This window comes from Antechinus flavipes, chromosome 5 (genome assembly GCF_016432865.1).
Source record: "Antechinus flavipes isolate AdamAnt ecotype Samford, QLD, Australia chromosome 5, AdamAnt_v2, whole genome shotgun sequence".
Lineage (NCBI taxonomy): Eukaryota > Metazoa > Chordata > Mammalia > Dasyuromorphia > Dasyuridae > Antechinus > Antechinus flavipes.
In genome coordinates, this window is record NC_067402.1 from 101,307,994 (window position 1) to 101,318,861 (window position 10,868).

Genomic DNA, 10,868 nt, shown 5'->3' on the forward strand with positions numbered 1-10,868 from the left:
CGCCCCTAGTTCCTGAAAAGTAGGCTCTGCGGCCAACCGCGCAGTCCTCTCACTCTCCTCCTTGCTGGTCCTCAGGAGTAGAACTTGCCTCGCCTCTCCAACTGCCCCCATATTCCTTCCTCCGTTTTCAAAAATTCTTTCAATTCTATTAATACTTACTTAAGTGCCGAGAAACCCATTAAAGGAAAAGTTAGCTCCTACCTTCAGGGAGCTTCCATTCTAGTGGGGGGGAAGGACCCAAGACGGGCTCCCCCAGTCCGTTTTCACTCGTGTGTCCCGCCATTCCCTAGGAATGCCTGCAGAGGCTCGGCTCCGTACCCACGTTCCCACGCTTTCTGGAACTACAGTTGCCTCTCCTTGACCTCTCTCACTGTCATCTACATGGGTCACGCCACGTTTTCCTTTCGTGACCTTTAATAATTTTAGAGGGGGGAGGGGTGGGAGAAACGACAGAACTGCCAAAGCTCCTCATGATGTTTCTCATGATAATTTTTTAATCACACATTTGAATATCTGGACTTGCCAATACCAGTTATAATTTTTAAAAATTAAATGTCTAAAAGTGGAATGGGATGCCTTGGGAGGCAGTGGGTTTTTGCCTTTGCAGGTAAGGTCAAGTTAAATTCATTTCTAAGACAGTTCTATTAATAATATAGACTTAATACTTCTTCAAAATACCTTATCTCACCTTAGCCTCAAATGGCCCCAGTAAAATCTTTATCAAGGTGAGGAAAACAAAGTATAGAATCGATTGTTTTGCGACACAAAAATATCAAATTCTTTGAATCTTTATCTAGTCCATTATTCCTCCTCTTCCCCTTCTCTCCCCTGTAAACTAAGGTGCAGAAGTGTTTATAACCTCAGTAATTAGCAGTTTTTTGGATGCTGAACTGTTTTGTATAGCAATGATTCCATTCATTAAACATTTCATATATAAATAGTTGATATTAGAGTTTGCTTTTTAAATATCCAGTTCCCCACAACATTCTTATCAATAAAATGGGAACATTTGTGATCTGGGACCCATGACCACATAATTGTAAGAAAGAGCTACATATGAGTATCACCCTTGGCAGGATTGGTGGAATAGTTTTGCATACTATTTCCACCATCTAGAAGTACCTTCTTTTGTTAAAGAAGTTTGGCATCATAGAATCTCAGAGATGAAATAAATCTCTGAATTTTGCTAGTTTATCCTGAATCTAATAGGAAATCCTTCTACCACATTCCTAATAAGTGGCCATCCAATTTCTGCTTAGTGAGAGCCCACTACTTCCCAAGGCAGCCCAATCCTCTTTAATCAGATTTAACTTTTTAAAATTATAACTGGTATTGACAAGCCCAGATATTCAAATGTGTAAATAAGAAAAGCAACCAAATGATGCAAAATAAAGACATTAAAAATGACCATACCTATCTGTATTGCCATTTTTTATGACTTGTTAACTGAACCTAAAAGATAAATATGCTAAAAGATGAATATACTTCTACACTATAGTAATTTACATTTAACTTTTGGTGGTTTTTTTAGCCTTTTCTATGAATTGTTTATTAATTACATAATTGTGGTTAATATGTATATGCTTTTGTTTTTGTTTTCATCATTGCATCACTTGTTTTCCATTTCATTAAATTCTTCATATTCATCTTTTATTATGACACAATAATATTCTATCATATTTATATTCCATAATTTATTTAACCATTCTCCTATCACTGAACATCTAGTTTATTTCTAAATTTTTGAAAAATTCTAATTTTAGACAGTTTTTATTTAATATAAGGCTTTAAATCTGTGTGAGTCTTGGTGTTGCCCTCTCTTACCAAGCAGAAAAATTCTAATTATTCTTCTGCCTTATAGCCCTTTAAATACTTGAAGATAAATACTGTGTCCCATGTAAAACTTCAATTTTTTAAGTCTAAATACCATTACTTATTTTTCCAACTAATCTTTGCATGGCAGCTGCAAGGGAGATAAAGACAAAAATAAAATAGTCCCTAACTTGAGTCTACGTTCTAATGGGGGAAACAACTCTTGCATAGAAAATTTCTAATGATATATATAATTACTACATATAGTTGATACTGTATGTACAGTGCCTATATGTGCCTCATAGGAAGCACAAGTGAATGCATTCTAGATATAAAGATGCCCTATAAAAGACACCAACAAGAAGACACAATGTGCAAAGGAACACCAAGTAAGCAAGTTTGTGAGGCAAGAAATGTGAATTAAGCCTAAAAAAGTAGATTGGAACCAGATTATGAAGATCTTTTGCCCCTACAGATAATATATATTTTAACATAAAGATGAGAAAAAACCAAAGGATCTTCTTGAGTAAAGGTAACATGGTCATATCTGTACTTTAGCAATCTCAAGTTGGCCACTCTGGAGGGCAAATTGCTGAAGGCAAGAAACTGGACATGGGTACACCAATTAGGAGGTTAATGCAGTAAGTCTAGGACAGGAATGTTGAGAATCTGAGCTATAGAGGCATATGAGTGGAGAAAAAAAAAAGGACGTAAGAAATATTGTAGAGATAGAATCAACAAAATAAGCAACTGATTGGATGTGCGGGTGAGGGATGAATTAAGAATGACTCCAAGGCTAGTGAATATAGGTGACTAGAAGGATAGTGGTACCCTTCACAGACCTGAAGTTAGGAAGAAAAGTCTGAGGAAAATGATAATAAATTTTATTTTGAAGATGTTGAGTATGAAATGATTCTGGGACATCAAATTGGAGACATCTAGTAGAGAGTTAGTGATGTGAAGAAAGACCAGGACTGGATATATATATAAATCTAGGAATAGAGAGGATAAACAATCTGAAGAGTGGGAGATCAGATAGTGGAGAGAATGAGGAGAGGTATAGGATGATAGCACAAGGATATTAGTAGATTCAAGTTAAAATTTTTATAAGGATGATAAAATTCTGGTCATGTTTATGAGCAGAATGGAAGGAGCCATTGAATAAAGAGATACTGAAAATTTGAGGAAAAGAGGATACTCTGAAACAAAAAATTCCTGATATAGTCTGACAGGGACAGGGTTCAGTAAAATCAGTACTTCACTCATTCCAGTAATTATGCCTCTTGTAACACAGTTTAAGCTTACATTAACTTCTTTATCTACTAGTATATCCACATATACTGAGCTTATATTTTACTAAAACTCCTCAAATCTTCTTCATACAAATTGTCTAACCAAGCCCCACTCCATTCCCAATCCTGGACATATGCATTTGCTTTTTTTGAACCCATATATCAGATTTTACATGCATCCCTATTAAATGTTATCATATTTGGCCCATTTTTCTAGACTTATAAGATCTGTTGGGAACTTAACTCTGTCTACCATCCAATTAGTTATCACTATTAGCTTTGTATAATAACAAAATTCAATGTATATGTCATATATGCTTCATCCAAGTTACTGGTAAATATGTTGAACATAAAGCACCAAGGCTTGAACCTTGGAGCAGAGCCCTGGAAATGACCCTTCAGACTGAAACCAAAGACATTCAATCAATGAATTCACCTAATCTTTCCACTTAACTCCCATCTATCTCCCCTCTGGTACTATTGACCATTTTCATAAAGGAACAGAATCATAAAATTGTTTGGAATGATATTGGCCAAGACCTTTGGCAATTTGAAAGATAAGATTCATCTTCCCAAGATAGGACAAGGAGAAATTTTGTAAAAAAAAATTAATGATTAAGATAATATGAATAAATTCAATGCCTCTGAATGCAGAAGGGCTTAGGTTTTATTTGTCATCAGAAAAACACCAAGAACCAGAATTGCAAAAACAAAGACATCATCTCAATTTTTGTAAAGGACAGGTGTGGAATGATAAATCTTGAAAACTTTGTACAAATTAGTGTGGTTTCAATCCTTTAAAAAAATTTTAGAACGTAGTATTAAATAGATGCTTGCACCGATTTACAAAAGAATGCAGTAATAGGACCTTTTTCACTTTGTGGGTTTCTGCATGCTCTTCCAATACTTCACCACAAGATGGCTGCCTTATTTGGAAGATAAAACCTTAAAACTAAACTTCCAATTATTTAAGTAATTTCACAATTATAAAAATATAATTCTTTATTAATAAAATTGAATTTTAGAATCATAGACTATTAGACATGGAAGGAACCATAAATATACTTTAGTCAAACTTTCTTCATTTTACAGATGAGGAAACTCATTAATTACTCCTTACTCACATATGCATTCATTCGTTCAGAAATATTTATTAAGAATTCATTCACTAGAGACAAGTGCTAGATGCCATGACAGTAAGAAAGAAGACATAAAAAAATATTTGTAGCAGCTCTTTTTGTGGTGGTAAACAACCAGAAATCGAGAGAACACCCCTTAATTTGGGAATGGCTGAATAAGTTGTGGCATATGAATGTAATGGAATACTATTGTTCTATAAGAAATACTGAATAGGCAGATTTCAGAAAAATCTGAAAAGATTTACATGAATTGTTGCTGAGGGAAGTGAGCAGAACCAGAAGAACATTTTACATAGTAACAACAACATTGCAACAACAACATTGCAATGATCAACTACGATAAACAGCTCTTTTCAACAATACAATATTATCCAAGCCAATTCTAAAAGACTTGTGATGGAAAATGTTATCCACATCCAGAGAGAGAAGTATGGTATCTGAATATAGATTGAGGCATACTATTTTCACATTTGAAATTTTTTTTCTTTCTTGTGGGAAGAGAAGGTAGAGAGGGAAGAAAAGAAATTACAATAAAAAAAACTATATATATGTATTTGGAAAAAGTAAAATACTATTAAGTGAGGGAAAAAGAAAACAATTTCAGTAATTTTTAAATAAAAATGACTTTTCAAAACAAAAAAAGAAAGATATATTACTCCTCTCATGGAGTTTACAATCTAAGAGAAGAGATAGAAGACAGGTAGATGGTATAATGGACAGAGTGCCAGGCCTGAAGTCAGAAAGCCTCATCTTCCTGATTTCAAATCTGGCCTCAGATATTTTACTAACTAGATCCTGGGCAAGTCACTTCACCTTGTTTGCCTCGGTTTCCTCTTCTGTAAAATAAGCTAGAGAAGAAAATGTCCAGTATCTTTGACAAAAAAAACTTCAAATGGGATCATGAAAAGACAGATATGATTAAACTACAACAGAGGAGATAAACATTTTCCAAATAACCATATTAAAAAGCCAAATGTGAATAAGCAATAAGACATAGAGGAATTATTATGTGGTTAATATACAAACTATGAGAATAGATCCTAAGTGGAACAAAATATAAAAGAACATAAGATCTATATACAATAAGTACCTAACTTCTTTTGTAATGTTTCACACATAGCCTTGTAAAAACAGGGCAGAAATTCATTGTCTTTGCAGATTAAACTAGGCTATATATGAATTAATCCGTCACAGATTCACTTTTCATATAATAAACCACTACTGAATGTCCCCCACCATACACAAACACCCTAAAGCAGAACAAGAGATGGTCACAGTATACAAGAGGTAGTGTAGAAACACTACAATTATAAACTCTCCTAGTTCCACCCGATTGCCATTCTAGCAGGTCATTGAATAAAAGAAACATACAGAATGATCTGCGTAAATAAAGACATCCCTGAATACTCCCCTAACCATGTATACTCCTCTCTCACCCTAAAAGTTTGCTTGGGTCAGGTCATCTCCCCACTGATAAATGGAGCCCATCCTCAAGAGATGAGGGAAGTGACCAGTAAAGGCAGTACCAGAAAAGGCAAACTAAGAAGTGAAAGTGCAACACAAAATCACAAATGCCCTATCTTTCTGGCCACCAGTTACTTAATGGTATTAGACTTTTTAGGTTTTTAGGCTCATTCAACATTTCTATCATTACTGCATTCTATCAAACCAAAATGTCTCTCTAAACTTGCTTTTTTTAAGCCATCAATAAGCATTCTCTGGTTTTTTTTCTGAAAATGTGTTAAATGGGGCTAAGAGCTCTGCTATGCTCTTGGGATCAAAACCACACAGCTGCCCCTTCCTCCTCACATAATCTAGACCCAGCAGGGGTCCTCAAACTACTGCCCGCGGGCCAGATGCGGCAGCTGAGGACGTTTAACCCCCTCACCCAGGGCTATGAAGTTTCTTTATTTAAAGGCCCGCAAAACAAAGTTTTTGTTTTTACTATAGCCCGGCCCTCCAACAGTCTGAGGGACAGTGAAGTGGCCCCCTGTTTAAAAAGTCTGAGGACCCCGATAGAGTCTATGAGCACTCCTCACCCTGGCACATTGCCCTTAGAACTGTGTTCCCTCCTCAGTCCTCTCTCACAGAGCTGCTACTTGATGCCTATTCCTGAATACTGGACAAGAAAGGGCTCTTGCTTCCAGGGAAGTTTCTGGCTGGACACTATCCCCAATGTCAGATCTCTTTCCCTATACCAACTAGGCTGGAAAAATGACCACCTATGACTTTTTTTCTTGTATTAGCTGATCAGAACTCAGTCCAAGATTAGAAGGGAAGCAACAAACTGGGAAAACATCTTCACAGTTAAAGGTTCTGATAAAGGCCTCATTTCCAAAATATATAGAGAACTGACTCAAATTTATAAGAAATCAAGCCATTCTCCAATTGATAAATGGTCAAAGGATATGAACAGACAATTTTCAGAGGATGAAATTGAAACTATTACCACTCATATGAAAGAGTGTTCCAAATCATTATTGATCAGAGAAATGCAAATTAAGACAACTCTGAGATACCACTACACACCTGTCAGATTGGCTAAGATGACAGGAAAAAATAACGATGAATGTTGGAGGGGATGCGGGAAAACTGGGACACTAATGCATTGTTGGTGGAGTTGTGAACGAATCCAACCATTCTGGAGAGCAATCTGGAATTATGCCCAAAAAATTATCAAATTGTGCATACCCTTTGATCCAGCAGTGTTTCTATTGGGCTTATATCCCAAAGAAATACTAAAGAAGGGAAAGGGACCTGTATGTGCCAAAATGTTTGTAGCAGCCCTGTTTGTAGTGTCCAGAAACTGGAAAATGAATGGATGCCCATCAATTGGAGAATGGCTGGGTAAATTGTGGTATATGAATGTTATGGAATATTATTGTTCTGTAAGGAATGACCAGCAGGATGAATACAGAGAGGCTTGGGGAGACTTATATGAACTGATGCTAAGTGAAATGAGCAGAACCAGGAGATCATTATACACTTCGACAACGATATTGTATGAGGACATATTTTGATGGAAGTGGATTTCTTTGACAAAGAGACCTAACTGAGTTTCAATGGATAAATGATGGACAGAAACAGCTACACCCAAAGAAGAACACTGGGAAATGAATGTGAACTATCTGCATTTTTGTTTTTCTTCCCGGGTTATTTATACCTTCTGAATCCAATTCTCCCTATGCAACAAGAGAACTGTTCGGTTCTGCAAACATATATTGTATCTAGGATATACTGCAACATATCCAACATATAAAGGACTGCTTGCCATCTAGGAGAGGGGGTGGAGGGAGGGAGGGGAAAAAAATCGGAACAGAAACGAGTGCAAGGGATAATATTGTAAAAAAAATTACCCTGGCATGGATTCTGTCAATATAAAGTAATTATTAAATAAAAAAAAAAAAAAAAAAAACTCAGTCCAGTGAGTTTTCTAGATTTCTTTGGAAACATTGTGGAGAACAACTCAACTGTATTTCTTTCTACTTTGTCACCTTGGCTCTACCTACCTTGTCTCTTGGACACTTAAAGGTTGGTACCTCTAGGACCAAAAGTATCACTTATGTGGCCTGGTGTTGTACATTTATTAAAGGATATTCTTTCTAGCCAGAGATAGAAACTGAATGCTTCAGGTCTTTAAACCAGTATCCAGATTGGGGAACTGGTGTAGTTGTCCCCTGGGGTGGTAGTTCCTTTTTGTTTAGGAAAAATCCCATCTCTGACATGTGACAGAAATAATCTTTCATTTGGGGAAGGTCATTGGTAGGGTATGAAAGGTTATAATACCTTAATTGGTGAGATGAGAATATTTTAAAACTTATTCAAGGTGAACTATCAGGAAGGTATGTGGAAGGTCTTACGGAGGCCATTTTGGTCTATGTGGACACTTATCTAGGAAGTTATTATTGGGATAAAGCAGTTTTAGGAATGAAAGCAAAAAAAGAATAAGAAATTATGAACATTTTCAGAGTACTAGCCAAATAATATGGACATGACCCCTTCCAGGTATTCTAATTCTTAAATTGTCTGACCTAAACCAGTTGTTATTTGAAGAAAATCAAAGGCATTATGGAAGAGTTTACAATATTTTCCCCTTTTGGTACTACATATGAAAATTAGCTTGTATTCCACAAGAGAGGGGAATTTTCCCAAGAATTCTAGTTCTTGTCAAGGAAAAAATAATCCTCAACTCACCAATATGGTTATCTATGTATGTACGTGTTCTCTTATCAAGGAATATCAATTCATAAATATTCCTCAGATTAAGAAAGGATATTACTTTCAGTTATAAAATTTTAAAAAGCAAATACTTCCTTTTACACCTAATAATAAAGTCATAGAAATCAGAAGCCAGATATTATGAAATGATCACAGCAGTCACAGTTTAATAGGCTCTACAGCTGCTTATTTATGATAGTTCTGTCTCTAAAAATCAGAAATTCTACCTAAAGGCAATATAATTTCATTCAGTACTTCATCCACTTCCTAAAGCCATCATGCCTGTTTCTCCTTAAATACACCCAACCAAATGTCATCTTTGCATGCCAGAAAGGTGATGCAATTACTTGGGACATACTAATCCTTTCAATAGTTCCATTGGGTTTCTCTAATTACTATGCTAATACAGTTTATATTTCACTTCCTTCTTTTCAATTACTACTACTCTCCAATCAATTACCAATCCATTCCCAGAAGTATCATTGAAGTAGTTTCTGTATCAACCAGGTGCTTTTTGTCTGCTGAAGTCAGGAGAGGCTGCACTGATAGTAATCACAAATTAATTTGTTTTATACCTATTTGCATTCTCGGCATCTACTCTACCACAGAGTTTTCCCCCTAAACTAACAGCATACACTAAGCATGACTATTTGTACATTGACAGTATTTAACCATCTAAGACTAAACAAAAAACCCAGGAGGAATTGAACTTTTCTTTCTTATTCTTCCTTCTAACCCTAGGTGAAATTCAAAAGGAAGGATGTAAAAGCTTTTCAGCCATTACTGCTTTACTTCTGCCGGACTTTTACAAATAGTAGTGCATACCTGATGCTTCTATTTCTCTCTTTGTGTGTATATGGGTGGGTGTGGGTGTGATTTGTTTTTGTTTTCATTTTTCATTGCCTCACTAGTATTTTATTTTTCCAAATACATGAGTTTTCAACAATCATTTTTGTAAAACTCTTTGTTCCAAATTTTTCTCTGTTATATCCCCTCCCTCCACAAGACAGCAAGCAATTTGGTATAGGTTAAATATGTGTAATCCTTATAAACATATTTTTATATTTGTCATGTTGTGCAAGAAAAATTAGATCAAAAGGAAAAAAACAATAAGAAAAAAACCAAGGTGAAAATATTCTGCTTCAATCCATATTCAGTCTCCATAGTTCTCTCTATGGATGTGGGAGGCATTTTCCATCCTGAGCTTACTGGAATTGTCTTAAATCACCATACCGTTGAAAAAAGCCAAATCTATCTCAGTTGATCATCACACAGTTTTGCTGTTATTGTGTACAATGTTCTCCTGATTCTGTTCACTCAGCATCAGTTCATGTAAATCTTTCCAGGCCTTTCTGAAGCCAGCCTGCTCATTATTTCTTATAGAACAATAATATTTCATTACTTTCATTGTAATGCTGGAGAAACTGAGGCAAGATAGAGATTAGAGAATTTTTAATAATTTATTAAATGGGAGAGATTTACTGGGACAAATAGATCCATGGTTTGGTTCCAGGGTTGAATGAGACTATCGTCTCCAAGAATCCAGCATCCAGTCAGCATCTAGCAGCCAATGCCAGTTCTCAATGACATATTTATACACAGTAGCTAAACAAAGGCAGGAGGGTGGAGTCCAAACTCTGGTGAACAGGAATCTCCAGGCAGGAATCATAAATCCGATTCCAACAGGTTGGGGGGTAGGACCATAAATTCTAACAAACTAGGAGTTAAGAAAATGTCTGACTACAGACACAAGGTCTGGAATCCTCCTTTCTAAGTTTACACATTGACAATTTATAAACTTAGAGCAAATAGCCCTGAGTTATATAAGTCTTCATGAAGCAGAGAAGGTGGAGGGGGGGAAGGTTTGCCACTAAGGGGGATTGAGGCAGAACAATTAAGGGAACTGAGGCAGAACCAATTAGGGAAACTGAGGCAGAACCAATTTAGGGAAACTCAGTCAGGACAATTAAAAGAGAACTGTGGAACAACACATATACTGTATTCCCAATTGGGGGGCATTCACTCAATTTCCAGTTCCTTGCCACTACAAAAAAAGAGCTGCTATAATCCTTTTTTGCACCTGTGAGTCTTTTTTTTCTCTTTTATGATCTCTTTGGAATAAATTTTATAGCCCTTTGTCCAAATTGCTCTCCAGAATGGTTGAACATTTCACAACTCTATCAATAATGTTTCCCATTTTTCTGCTTTCCTTCTGATCTTGGTTTCATTGGTTTTGTTTGTGCAAAACCTTTTTGATTTAAAGTAATCAAAATTACCAATTTGCTTTTCATAATGTTCTCAAGTTCTTCTTTGACCATAAATTCTTTCCTTCTCCACAGATCTGATAATTTGACTATCCCTTGCTCTACTAATTTAGTTATAGTATCACTCTATGTCTAAATCATGA